Below are 14,632 nucleotides of genomic sequence, written 5' to 3' on the forward strand. Positions count from 1 at the left end.
CCTTTCAATTTGGTCATATGCTTTGGTGAAATCAATCTTCAAGAATATGGCATGTTGTTTGGATTGCCTGGCCCATTCCATTCCTTCTCAGACAACAATGATGTTGTCCAAAATATAAAGGGACTTGATGAAGCCAATTTGTTCAAGTTGAACAATTTGAGGGAACAAATGCCAAATTTTAAGAGAGAGGTCTTTGGCAATGATCTTGTAGGAGACATTTAACAAAGTGATGGGCCTCTAATTGCAAATTTCTTCAGGATCTCTAGCTTTAGGTATGAATTGAATATTCTCTTTGTTGATGATGTTGCCCAATGAATTAGAGTTGTAAGCTTCAAGATAAACTTGAAGTAAATCAGGGCCAATGTCATCCCAAAGCATCTTGTAGAACTCACAAAGGAAGCCATCACATCCAAGAGCTTTGTCAACAGCCATGGATAGGATAGTTTCCTTTAAGTCTGCAAACATAAGCTTTTGTTCACAAAAGGCATATTTTTTAGGAGCAAGCCTATTGGGAGTAACATCAAGGTAGTCTTGCAACACTTGATCATGCACAATAGAGGGCCCCTGAGCAGTAAAAACTTGCTCATAATGATGCACAAAAGCATAGAGAATATTTGGTAGGTTGGTGAGAACCTGTTGATCTTCTCGAATGTGTTTAATACCCACAATAGAGTGACAAGCCCTCAAAGCACTAAAAAATTCCTTGGAAGCCTAATCATCGACCTCCAACCAATGGAGATGGGCTTTGATCTAAGCTCCTCGAGCAACATAACTATCTATAACCTACTTCTAGTGCCAAAGGTTGGCAAGCCAAACCTGGAGATTCATATCAAACAGATTCATGGCAAGAGCCTCGGAGGTCGTACGCAGATCCAGAGTAGTGGCTTCATAAGATCTACGGTACATAGCTAGCTGTCTGTTGTAAATGCAAAGAAATCTCTCAATATGAAGGATAGTGTCATTCCACCATTTAATCCATCCAATATGATTGTAGGGTCGAGGCTCAAGATTCCAAACATGTAGGATGTGAGCAACAGTTAGCGGATGGGACAACAAAGAAGTGTTGAGGTAAAACTGGGTTTTATTCGGGTGAGGCTGAGCTGTCGACTAGGTGATGGAAAAGAGGATGGGGAGTGATCTAACAACATCACATCAAGCAGAGGAGTGATAGTTAGGGCATGCTTTTGAGGAAAGAAAAAAAAGGACTACGTAGAAATCATAGCCTTGTCAAGTCTCTTAAAAACTCTGTCAGACCCAACTCGAAAATTGGACCAAATGTGTCAAATCCCATTTGGGCAATGGCGAGTAACATTAGGTCAAAAAGTCCTAATTAGTTCCACATGCAAAACGAAGCCTCATGTTCACTAGCTACCCATCTAAAGGGCAAGAGGCCTTCCTTGTCAAAGGCCAGCTCAACCATATTGAAGTCCCCACAAAAAAACCATGTGGCAGGTGGCAAATGATCTACCAACCAATGCCACAGGTGTGAATGTTCAACAACATCATTGGTAGAATAAATGTTAACAACACCAAAAGAATGATTTTGAAAAGATAGTAAAATCCAAACCACCCTATGCAAAGGGTTAGAACCATGTGAAACAATAGAGAAAATTAAACGAGGGGAGAGAAGAGTAACAACACTACCTTGACTAGCTTCATGTTGAGAAGCAAAAAAGGCACTATCCGGCCAAATAACACGATAGGCTAAGGTAAGAAGAAACCCAACAACTTTAACTTCCTAGAGACAAAGCACATAAAGATCAAACTGACGCTTGGTATCATGCATAGAATATTTTCTAGGGAGGTCTGTCAGCCCCTACACATTCCATGAAAGGCAATTCACAGTAACCCAACTTGCATGTCATCCTCTTGCCCTAGAGAGGAGAAACTGTTGTGCAAAAAAGAGGGGTCATCAATAGCAATTACCCTTTGAAGCTTCTCCCTATCGTCAAAAAACTCATCGTGGCCATCTGGGCTGCGAGACCAATGTAGCTTTTACTAGGCAATCATCGATGCCACTTGTGGTGCTCGAGTCCAAGGAGTGCGCAAATCTAGGGTATGAACACCCATTGACCCCTGGCCTCTAGGGTTTGAAATAGGAGGCAAAGGGAGCAATGGAATTGAGGATTCTATGGGTATCTGGCTTGAGCTAGATTTACCATGATCCACAAGCAAAGAACTCACCTTAGCCACAGTTGAACCTTTCCCTTTTTTCACCACTGTAGTCCATTCATCTTTCTTGGTGGTCAGAGTGGGCTTGGTTTCAAAAGCAAAGGGATGGTTACAATCCAACAAGGGACAATCCCTAATCTTATGCTCAACTGACTGGCACCAATAGCAAGTATTCAAGAGGTTAAGGTAAAGCACCTTTTGACTAAAGGTGATACCATCTATCTGGATATCCATTGTATCTTTGAGGTCCCTAGACAAGTCAACCTCAACACAAGCCCTACTTGGGGATGAGCATTGAAAAACTTGTCTAGTTCAAGACAAACTACCTTGCCGACGGTTTGCGCAATAGTAGGTAAAAAAGACCAGCAAAGAATTGGAAACCTAGGGAACTCCACCCAAATGGGTACCTTAAGTTTCTAATCATCAAAAATAGCAAAATCTCACGACTAGTGTTGAAAAACTAGGAGGGAGGACCTTATAGTCCAGGGGCCTTGCACAAAAACATGTTCAGCTTAGCTTGCATTGCCAAAGCAAAAATGGAAAAACCCTTTGGTAAGGCTTTGAACGCCTTCAAGGCGAACACCCTGAGGTGTCCAAACTTTGGAAACCCATTCTCACGACGTGCTTTGAGAAGGAGTACGACCCACAAATACCCAATAAGGGTTTGTTGTTCTAACCAGGTGCATGTAATATCAAACTCTTTGGCATTCAAAATAATATCAGGAGAGAAATTACCTCGTGGAACACTTTGGGGACAAACTTGCGTGTGCATTTGGTTAGCAGAGCCATTATCTCCAATAGCAACAACAACTCCAGTACCAGCATCAATTGTTGGGCCAGAGAAGGCTAAAATCATTACAAATAAAATTATTCCCATAGTAAATGTGGTATGACAAACATTGGAAATCAGCAAGGATTCAAATGGAGGCCATACAAACCCTAGCAGAACTTATTTCTTTGGCATCCACTTAGGATATCATTTTCTATAACATAGCAGCTTCATCACACTTTTCATTTAAGACTACTTATCTATCTATTTCACATCTAGTATGGTGACTCAATTTTAATTTGTAAGACTAGAAGTTTACCCTTCATGCAATTGTCACCTTTAGAAAACCTTTTTCACCATGCTCCTATAAGGCATTTGTTGGAAATATATGTTTGGTGTCTATTTTCATTAACGTCCAATATTGTGTTTCAAAGGTGTTTGTTGTTGTTGAAACACTATGGCCTAAAGTCTGTTTTTCTTGGAGTTTGTGTGTTGAAAATTTTGAATAGTGGAAGACAAGTGTATATTCAGGACAATAGAGGTAGATATGTATCTTGTGAGCATGTGAAGGGAATGTTTATTTGTGCTTCGGTGTTGTATCTAGAAGCATGTATGGTTTGAGTGTTTATGGTTTAATGAACTAATAAATATAGTTTTAGAATTGCAGTTAATTGTGTTTCATTTGTGCTTTCTAAAATGGCTTTGATCCAAAAATCAAGGTTAAAGGTATACTAATACTTATGTCGATGGATTATGAATTTGATCTTGGTTATAACATTCTCTAGATTGATCAGAAATTGATCATGGTATTTTGTAAATTGTGTCATCCATGCTGCAATTTTAGTTAGTTGTTGTCTTGGTTCTGGAAATATATTGTGATGACTTTTGACATGGATTATTGGCATATGGCATGGCTTTTGACATAGTGTATTGATTTATCTATAACGTGTGGGCTCTGGATGTGGTTGGCTTATTAAGAAGGTCTTTAGGTAATGTGTCTACACATTTGAGGAGTTCTTGTAATTACAAAATCTAACATCAAGTTATGTGTAGTGTGTATGTGATCATTCTCTCTCTTGGAGTGGTTTACGCTTCTTGATTTGGATAGAGGCTATGCATGCAAGGATTACATCTTATCCATATGGGTTTTTGCTACATCTGATCTATGCATTTTATGATAATCTCTTATTCTATTAGGTCCATTCGATATTTTGGTATAGATGGTTATATAGCATGGGACCTTAAGGAATTTTCCTATTGCTTTAGCTAACTTGAAACTTAAATTGTATTATGGCTTTGTCAAAATTGTTGTAATCTCCAATATTGATCTATATTGTATATAAGTACAATTTGTGTTTTGGCAAAATGTAAGGTGTAAACCAATTAGATAGTGTGGGAACTAGTAAACGTCTATAATTAGCATAACAAAATTCATTGATATTGGTGGAGAAGAAAAGGCAGCAATAGTGTTCTACTTAGGTTGATAGTGTCATGCAAATCAGTTGCATTATCAGGAGAATCACTCTTTAACCTTGTTGAGATTCACAGGTATCTTTTTTTGAGACACTTAGTCTTAGGTGCACAAGTTTGTGTAGTATTTTGCTACTTTGGTAGTGAACCTTTATTTTGAAAATTTGGAGCAGTAAGCTTCTATTGGTATTCATCATTGCATTGGAAATGAGCCTCTGGTTGTAATTTGGAGTAATGAGCTTCTAATATCTTTCATAATCAGATTATATATATTACTGAATTATTTATATGGGCTAGTACTCATCACGATTTCCTCCAATTGGGTTCCCCACATATAAATTTGGTGTTCATGTGTTGTTGGATCTATTTCTTACTTTCTAGATGCTTCATGTGATGACTAAACAAATTAGTAGTGATGTTTTGGTTTATGTTGACTCACCCACCCTACTCCCACCATTTGGATTTGGTTGAATGATATTGAACTCTTTTATACAATGAGATTTTTTTTTAACTTCCCTACTTGTCCATGAGGTAGTTGTAAATTTTTCAAAAACAAACTTTTTTTCACTTCGTTATTATTGAGGAAACTTGTAAAAAATATCCCACTTGGTCACCCACTTGTTGTTTAGAGTCTTTTACTTCTCTTCTCCACTTTGATTCCTCCTCAACAATTGTTTTAGATTACCATTGTTTAGACATGTTTTTTAACTTTTTAAAATTACTTAACAAACAAACTATTGTTGAGGTTTCCATAGGAAACAATCAGGCTTATCGTAAAAAAATATCATATGGAACATTTCACTTGAACTTGAGACTAATAATGGTTAGATGCTTTTAGATTCTTCCTAATTGCCTCCACTTGTGATAAATGACATGTTGCTCCCCCAAATCTCACAACCATAAAGGACATCTAGTGCACACCAACAAACCAAAGAGGGATTTATTGGTTTTCCATTCACATAACTCTTTTATATCTTTTTTTCAAGAGATAAGAATCCTTGTGACCTTCTTAATTTATTTTTGACATATAGGTCTCAATTGAGCTTATCATTCAAATCAATTCCCAAGTACTTGTATTCCTTCGTTATCTCAAATGGGAAACCTTCAAACATGAAGTTAATTTGTTGCTTCTTTCTTTCCAAAGAAAAGATCATGACTCTATTTTGCTCGTATTTATTGTTATGATTGTGTTTGTTGCACACATTGCATAATATTGTTTATATTGTTTTATTTAATTATGTAATGTTACACATAAAAGCAGCTAAGTAGATGTGCAACATTTAGAAATTCTCATGGAATATTCTTGATGAGTTGTATTGACAAATTGTGATAATATTTGATGTAATTATTTGATATTGGGGAAAAATAATTAAATGTCCAATATTAAATGTGGGTCAATGGGGATTTGGTAGAATATGGTTTATGAAATACCTCTTGATGTTTTTGTGGGAGCTTGCTACTATAAAAGCAACCACAAGGATAGTTGTTGATGTAAGATAGAGGAAGACAAGGTGAGACATATTAGCTAAGGAACATTTGTGGAGGTTGGAAGCATGTCATGGGATGTGTGGATACATGCATATCCACATGGATTTCTTGGTGGTTGCTATCGATTTGAAGGCTTCCATGGTTGTATTGCAATGGTGTTATAGTGAATAACACATGGTGATGAATGTTTTTGGAGGTTGGGTTTTTCCCTTAACAAGTATTTCCTAGGATATATCTTGTGTCATATATTTTTCGGTATGTTGATTATTCTCTTGCATGTGGATTCTAAGTGTTATTTTTATCATAACTATTATGAGTTATGCAAAAATGACAGTATTTTTGGTTTCAAGTTCCTTACAAGTGGTATTAGAGCTATTGTTTTGTTGTTGTAACCCTAGATTGAATTCATGAGAATGCATGAAAGAATAAAAGGAAGGACGAGATGCATTGGTTTTGTAGGTTGTTTATTATAGATCTAAGGGTTTTGGGTTTGCTATTATGATGAGTTGTTGGCATATTTTAGGCATGTGAAATTGTTGGTCAAAAGGGGTTTTTGAATTTTTTTATTTAAATGAGGGTTTTAGGAGGGAGTTTGCAGAAATGACCTCCTAGGAAAAAATAAACCTCGCCATTGGATCTAGATTGGCCTTTTCGTAGATTTTGATATATAATTTGTCAAAGTTTTTTTTAATTTTAGGTCATGATGACCATCAAATTTAATCTTGTCAAAAAAATTGTTATTAAAAAAAAGGGTTTATATGACCAAATATGTTGTCTTGTTAAAATGACCATAACTTTTACTTAGGATGTCAAGGTTTGGACTTCTTATGTTTATTAGAAAGTTAATTAAGAGCACTACAATTTAGTATAGGTTTGATTCCACGAGATTGACATTTTGTCATGTTTCGTGAGTCCAAAAGTCAAATGTTGTTTTTTTTAGCACAATTTTGGGCATAACCTAAGCATGTCGAGTTGGATTTTGGACTTTGAATAGTCAACTAAAGGTTCTTAGAGAGATCTACACCTTTTTTCAAAATTTGTGCAAGTTTGGAATGGTTTATTTGGTGATATACTGATTTGAATGGTTTATGGTTTGTATTGACTATGGCAACATTACGAGTTTATGACATGGTGTATGTTTGAAGGTTTGAGATTTGATGTCATTTTATGCCTAGTCTATATATCAGATCGGTCTCTTGTTGACATCATTATTAGTGTTTGATTTGGATATGTATGATGACTTGTTGGGTCTACAAGTTGTGCAATGTTGTAAGTGGTCTATACTTGCAAGTTATATTTATGGCTCAGATATGGGTTGTCTTTGCCCATTAAGCTTTCATATTGATGCATATAAATATTGGTGGCTTAGATTTGGGTTTTTTATGCCCTTAGTCATATGATTTGTTGATTTTTATTCATGTAGAGTGGGCAAGATGTTGTTACCAAGTATAGTCACGATAGAGGATTGTGGTTAACTATTTTATACTAACAAGTTGGACACTTTGAGAGTTATTTTCTTAGTTCATGAATGTTATCATCATGCCATATGCTTTGGCATGACATGATTAAATATATAGGTACTATATTGATGTTCATTTGTTTGGATTCCTGATTTGGTTATGGCAGTGTATCTTCTTCATTGAGGATCATGGTTTTTGATTTATTCTGAGGAGTTTATGATGTGCACTTTGAGTTATTGATGGTTTGATTCCTTGGTTGATTCTTATGGTTAGATGATGGGTTTTCATGATGATGATGTGGGAGCTTCTAATAGTGATGATGTGGTAGTCTATGATTGGTTCCTAGTTTGGTTTGTATCTTCTTAGTTTGGAGATCTTGATTTCACTTGATACTGACACTTTGGTTGTGTGTGTAGACCTAGAGGATCTACATCTAGGAGATGGATATCATGATGCCATAGGTGACTCAATACCATGGTTGAGTGGGAGTTGTTGGTGTTGATATATTTATTTTGTATTTTTCGATGTTGGAGGATGTCTTAGATCTTGTTTTGCAAAAGCATATTTCACATTTGCATGGTGCACTTGTCAGTGGTAGTTATTGTTAGAAATAGGGAATACTAAGAGGGGGGAGGGTGAATCAATGTTCCGCAAATATTCACCCAACTATGAATATTATTTACAATCTTAAAACCAAAATATGTAATCAAACTAAAATGTAAACATAACAGTGACACAATGCAACTCATAACAACATTATTTGCTAACTAGGGAAACCCTAGCCAAGGGAAAACCCCAGGGGGGATGGTACTCACAAAATGGTCCACTAATCAAAAGTATCTTATGAAAGATATTGACCATGCTAGGAGTCTATTCTATCCATATAGTGTATAAGTCCTTTTTAGAGGACTAGGCCTTGTTAGAAGCCTCAACCCTATTAGGAGTTGGTATTAAAATGTCAAAAGTAGCAAATTGAGCCCATTTTTTAAACATGCATATACAATAGGTACAATTTTTACACAAAACGTATAGATACAAAAACCTTTAAGATTGTGTTGATATCTTCAATATCTGATTTGTCCTTTGTAGCTCTCTTCACAAAACTGATCGTGCAATTATACAATATTTTATTATCATCAAGTTTGCATCAATACCGATCATACAAAGTGCACATCAAAACATTAAAACATTACATTACAATACCACACTTATTTCAATCAAGAAGTGTATTCCTTTATATCCAACTGCTTAACTAGTTGACCTTCAATACCTTGCACGCTTTCCAAAACATAAAAATTACTTTTCCCAAGTGAGGGTTAACATCTAGGATGTTTTCCAAACCTTGTTAATTCATTGTTTTGGTAAACCAAAACAATCCCTTAACCAAAATGTCTTTAGTCTGTTATCTTCTATGTTCTACATGTTTAACTTGTACCTATAAATATTGCCATAACTATGATCATACATTGAATAGTCTTAATTGCTCTTAGACATGTGCTTCTTATATAATATCCTTCCTTCCCTCAATTGTGCATAGCCACAATTGCTTCTAGTAAACTGTGCTAAAGAAAAATGCATGATTGTTCATTGTTTTCCTGAATTATACTTAGACAATTTTCTAAGTCTAGATATCCAAAAATTAATGTTATGTTTTTCCTTCTTCATAGTAGGTATATATTTCCATAAATTACAACCTTATATCATCCTTACATATTCTCCTAGCTAGGTTTCCAACAATCCCCCCCTTTGGCATTGATGTCAACATGTGGAAACATTGGCCAAGTCTCCAAAATCTACAAAATTTGTGAAGTTCTTCACATGGCCAAATTTTTTTTGCAAAATATGGATCATTTAATATATTTAGCATCTTTTTATACTTTCACTCCCTCCTTCACTATAATTTATCCCACTTATAACTTCTTACAATAAAGTAAATAATTTTTCTTAATACTCTTCCCCTTTGACATCAATGAAAAAGGTGAGACAAAATCTATATACATGTCAAAATTTTGTTACCTTCTCTTTAGCATCAAGTTTTCTCACTGTTAATGAGTGGCATGCACTCTCCAAAATTTATTTTCAAACTCATGAATTCTTTGTCCCATGTATCCTTGACTAGTTCTGCTATGTTGGTTCTAGTGCACAAAAGCCATAGGATACTAGTTCTACAACATTTAGATCAGAATAGAGAAATCTTATTAAAGAATCCTTTGTATCAGTACATTCCTTGAGTTGTCTATACACATGGTCAATTTTCACGGTAAGGTGTTCCCTTAACTATGAAAAATTATTTATTGTTCTTTCATTCCTCAATTCAAATAATCTTTAGCTCATCGTGAATGTTGTTGATTTTTTCTTCCAGATCTGTTATCTATGCATTTGGATTCTATAATTCATCCAAAATGCTATTCAATTCAACTTCCTTTTCTTTGATATCCTTTTCAATGTCTTTTGTGTACTCAAAAAATAAAGCACATTTTTCATACAAGTATTTTCCTTCTTGTATACATTTCCTCAATACCTTGATACAAGCATCAAGAAGTGATAAGTCACTTGTGATATTGTTACAAATAGTACTAAATAGGTTAGCATCATGTGTGGCCTGAGCTTTTATTGTTGCAACTTCTACCAATGTTGAAAAATTCTTATCAAATTCCTCCATTGTCTTTTACGCTTTTTTTTCCCTATATCTAGCTCATCTACTCGTATTTGAATAATGTCTTGCATCTTCTCTATCATTTTGTCTAGTGTGTCTAGGGAAATCTTGCTCATCTTTCCTAATTCTTCTACTATCTTGCCAAGTGAAAATGTTGTGACTTGTAGATACTTTTGTATGTCTCTTTTACCCTCAAACATTTTGGTAACATCATGTGAAAAACCTGTGATTAGTGCTTTAAGAAGGGATTTTGAAGTACTAGCTTGTGTAGTCTCAACTGCCTTAACAAGTCCTTCTACCACTGTTATATTCCGTTCAACTATAGATGCTTATTGTTATGGTGGCTAGGATGGTTGATTACTCTGTTCTTGCTCTTTTTTTCTTCTTCTTTTCTTCCTCTTTCTTTTCCTCCTCTTTCTTTGTCTGAACTACTACTTTCCTTTCTTCTTCTCTTTCTATCAATTTTAGAGAGATGATTCCTTATGTAGTTTCTTCAATAATTTTTAACCAATTAGCATCATAGTAAAATTATACACTCACATGTGTAGATGCTATATATAATTCTATACATACTACCTAACTATGCACAACATTAGAATCTTGTTTTCTCTTGTTATCCTCTTCTTCCTCCAAGCTAGTGTAGTCTTCAATATAGACTGCCTCCAAATTGCCAACTTCATCTTTCTTATATTATGTAGAGGGATCATCCTTAACAATAAAAAATGTATCTTCACCAATATCAATAGTGATTGTAGCTCTCCCTATGATCATGGTGTGATCTTCCACTTTTGGTGCATCATCAATTTCTATTGCAGTGTCATCTTGTTCATCTTTTGTTGCTACTAGAGTAGACCCTATCACGACCTTTATTACTACCTCCCCTATTTCTTTAATAACCTCATCATATACTCCTCCCATCAACAATATTGATCTTGTATTTCATAGCAATGGTGTAATTTTCTTCAAGATTTCTCATTTTTCTTCATCACTCCTAATATCATATAGTTTCAAGATTTCCTGCTCTCTTATTTTATTGTCCCCTTCCTTGGTTCTAGGATTCTTCTTAATCAATTTGTTATATAATTCCTCTATAATGTTCCCATTAATATATGCAAACAATTTTTTGAAGTCTACCTTATATCTTATTACTGCATTCTTTGATTGCCTCTTTTGCATAGGATCATATAAATCATTATTTGATCAACTAAGTTAGATTTCCATCTTTGATTATCATCTAGTTCATCCTACCAATTTTAGGTTTCCAAATCTTTCACTTCTTCCCACTACTATTTATTTCCTGTGATTGTGGTTGTGGTTGAGGTAGGAAAATTTTCCCTCTCATCTTTCTTGTTGTGTTGTCTTTATTTTTTGTTGTAGCCTTCTTTCTCTTATATGTCATTAATAATTTTGGTTTCTTACTAGGTCCTAGAACAGTAGCCATTTCCTTAATCCTCTTTGATCTTTTAGGTGAAATTTGTTTCTTGTTCTCTTCCTCTTTTTCCTCCTTGACAGGTGTAAAAGTCACTGATGGTGTGTTTCTTGTGGATATTCTTGACATTGTGGGTGAACTTGTCTCACTAATTACTATTATTTCCTCCTTTTTTCCTAATTTTACTTTAGTTTTTGTTTGAATAACACTAACAAGTGCTACTAGAGTAGGTGTTGTTGATGGTAGATGACTTAGTGCAACATACAGAGGTTGAACTAGCAAAATATTGCTTTGGCCTATTGCCTGCATTTCTAATGTAGTTTACTTTACCTCCACATACTTTCATGTGTCATCCATGTCTCCTTAAGCATCTTATTTATGACTCTCTCCATTGAGTTTTTGGTTGCTTTGGATGTATGTAACTCTAATGCTTCATCCAATCTTTCTTTAGTAGTGCCCCATTTCTCACACTCATTATCAACATCTTCTTTTAACATTTTTGTTGCATACTCAATAATCTATGTTTCAATGACTTCATATCCCAAAGGATTGACATGTTGAGATAATGGGTGTTGCACACATTGCATAATATTGTTATATTGTATTATTTTATTTTATTATGTAATATTGCACCTAGATGGACGTGCAACATGTAAAGATTCTCATGGGATATACTTGATGAGTTGTATTGTAACATTGTGATAATATTTCATGTAATTATTTAATATTGGGGAAAATACTTAAATTTCCAATATTAAATTGGGGTTAGTGGGTTAGGTAGCACATAGTTTACGTAATACCATTTGGTGGTCTTGTGGGACTTGCTATTATATAAGCAACCACTAGGGTCGTTGTTGGTGTGAGAAAAAAAAAAGGGAAAAAAAGGGAAAAAAAGGGAAAGAGTTGAGCGGGAAAAGGCTTGATAGGTTAGCAAAGGGAGCATTTGTGAGGTTAGAAGCATGGCATGGGATGTGTGGATTCATGTTTGTTCACATGGATTGCTTGATTGTGGATATGGCTTTGAAGACTTCCATGGTTGTATTGCAATGGTGCTTTTTGTTGAATAATACATGGTGATGGATGCTTTTGGAGGCTGGGTTTTTCCCTCAATGATGGTTTCCTAGGGTATATCTTGTGTCACATTTTTGTGGGTATGTTGTCTATTTTCTTGCACGTGGATTTCAATTACATATTTATTTTAGATCTATTATGGGTTATGTGGAAATACTTATATTCTTTGTTGCAAGTTTCCTTAGAAGTGGTATTAGAGCCAAGTTTTATTATTATAACCCTAGATTGAATCCATGGGAATGCATGAGAGGATAAAAGAAAGGGCAAGATATATGAGTTGTTTATTATAGATCTGAGAGTTTTTTGAGTGAGCTTGCAGAAATGACATCTTGGGTAAAAACAAACTTCACCATTGGATTTGGGTTGATGTTTCCATAAATTTTGATATATAATATGCCTTAGTTTGGTCATGTTCAGAGGAAATGAAAGAGTTTTTTAGTTTTAGCCCGTGATGGCTGTCAGATTTAAACCTGTCAAAATTTTCATCACCAAAAAAAAAATTTGTAGTAAAAATGGTAAAACGATTGTCTTAGTAAAATGACCATAACTTTCTCTCTGGATATCGAATTTCAGACTTCTTACAGGTGTTGGAAAGCTAATGTAGAACACTACAAGTTGGTGTAGGTTTGGTTCTATGATTTTGAAATTTTGTCAGATTTTAATAGCCCAAAAATTAGATGTTGTTTATTTTGAGCACAAATTAGGGCATAACTTGGGCATACAGAGTCAGATTTTGGACTTTGAGAAGTCAACTGAAAGTTCTTGGAGAGCTCTACACATTGCTTTAGATTTGGTGTTGGTTTGACATGGTTTATTTGGTGATATATTGATCTAAGCATTTCATGGTATATATTGACTATGGTAGCATTGTGAGTTTATGACATTATATGTCTGGAGATTTAAGATTTGATGTCATTTTATACTCAATTCATATTTTATATTGGTCTCAAGATGATATGGTTATCAATTTTTGGTTTGGATATGTACATGATGACTTGTTGGGTCTACAAGTTGTGCAATGTTGTAAATGGTCTATACTTATAGGTTGCATTTATGGCTTGGATATGGGTTGTCTTTGCCCATTGATCTTTCATTATTGATGCATATTCAGATTGGTGGCTTGTATTTGGGTTGTCTATATGCTAAGTCACATGATTTTTTGATTTTTTTTCTTCATGTATAACGGATGAGATGTTGTTACCAGGGATAGTCATGGTGGAGGATTGTATTTGACTATTTTATGTTGACAGGTTGGACACTTTGAGGACCGGATGCTTCGTTCATGGATGTGATCATAGTGTCATAGATTTTGGCATGACATGATTGGATATATAGGCACATCCTTGATGTTCATTAGTTTGGATTTTTGATTTGGTTATGATGGTATATCTTCTTGTTTGAGGATCACAATTATTTGGTTTCTTTTGAGGAGCTCATGATGTGCACTTTGAGTTCTTTGATGATTTGATGCCTTGGTTGATTCTCATAGTTACAGGATAGTTTTCTCATCATGATGTCATCGATAGCTTGGATACACAATTTAGTGGGAACTTGTGATAGTGATGAGGTGACAGTGCAGGATTAGTTCCTGGTTTGGTTTGTATCTTCTTGGTTTGGAGATCTTGGTTTTACTTAGTACTGAAACTTTGGTTGTGTGAGTGTAGACCTAGAGGATCTTCATGTAGGAGATGGATGTTATGATTCCATAGGTGACTTGGTACCACAATTAAGTCAATTTTTTTGGCATTATATATTTATTGAGTGTTTGCAGATGTTGGAGGTTTGTGTTAGATCTTGTTGTTGCAAAAGAATCTTTAACATTTGCATGGTGCACTTGTTATCTTCATGGTGTGTAAAGATGGTTAGATCTTGAGGACTCATGGGGTTTTTTGTTATATTCATGGTGTGTGGAGATGGTCCTTCATGGTGTATAGAGATGGTTTTCTTCATGGTGTGTGGAGATGGTTGCATCTTAAGGACTAATGGGGTTCTTGGTAAAGGTGTGGTTTATGCTTTCATTTGGCATGTTACCCTTGGTGTGAGGATGGTTCCATTTTCATTATCATGGTTTACTCTTGATACACATCTAGAGTTGTGATATGTAATAGTATGTTCAT

The sequence above is a fragment of the Cupressus sempervirens genome, chromosome 1 (genome assembly GCF_028749045.1).
Source record: "Cupressus sempervirens isolate cs-2001-9-10 chromosome 1, ASM2874904v1, whole genome shotgun sequence".
Taxonomy (NCBI): domain Eukaryota; kingdom Viridiplantae; phylum Streptophyta; class Pinopsida; order Cupressales; family Cupressaceae; genus Cupressus; species Cupressus sempervirens.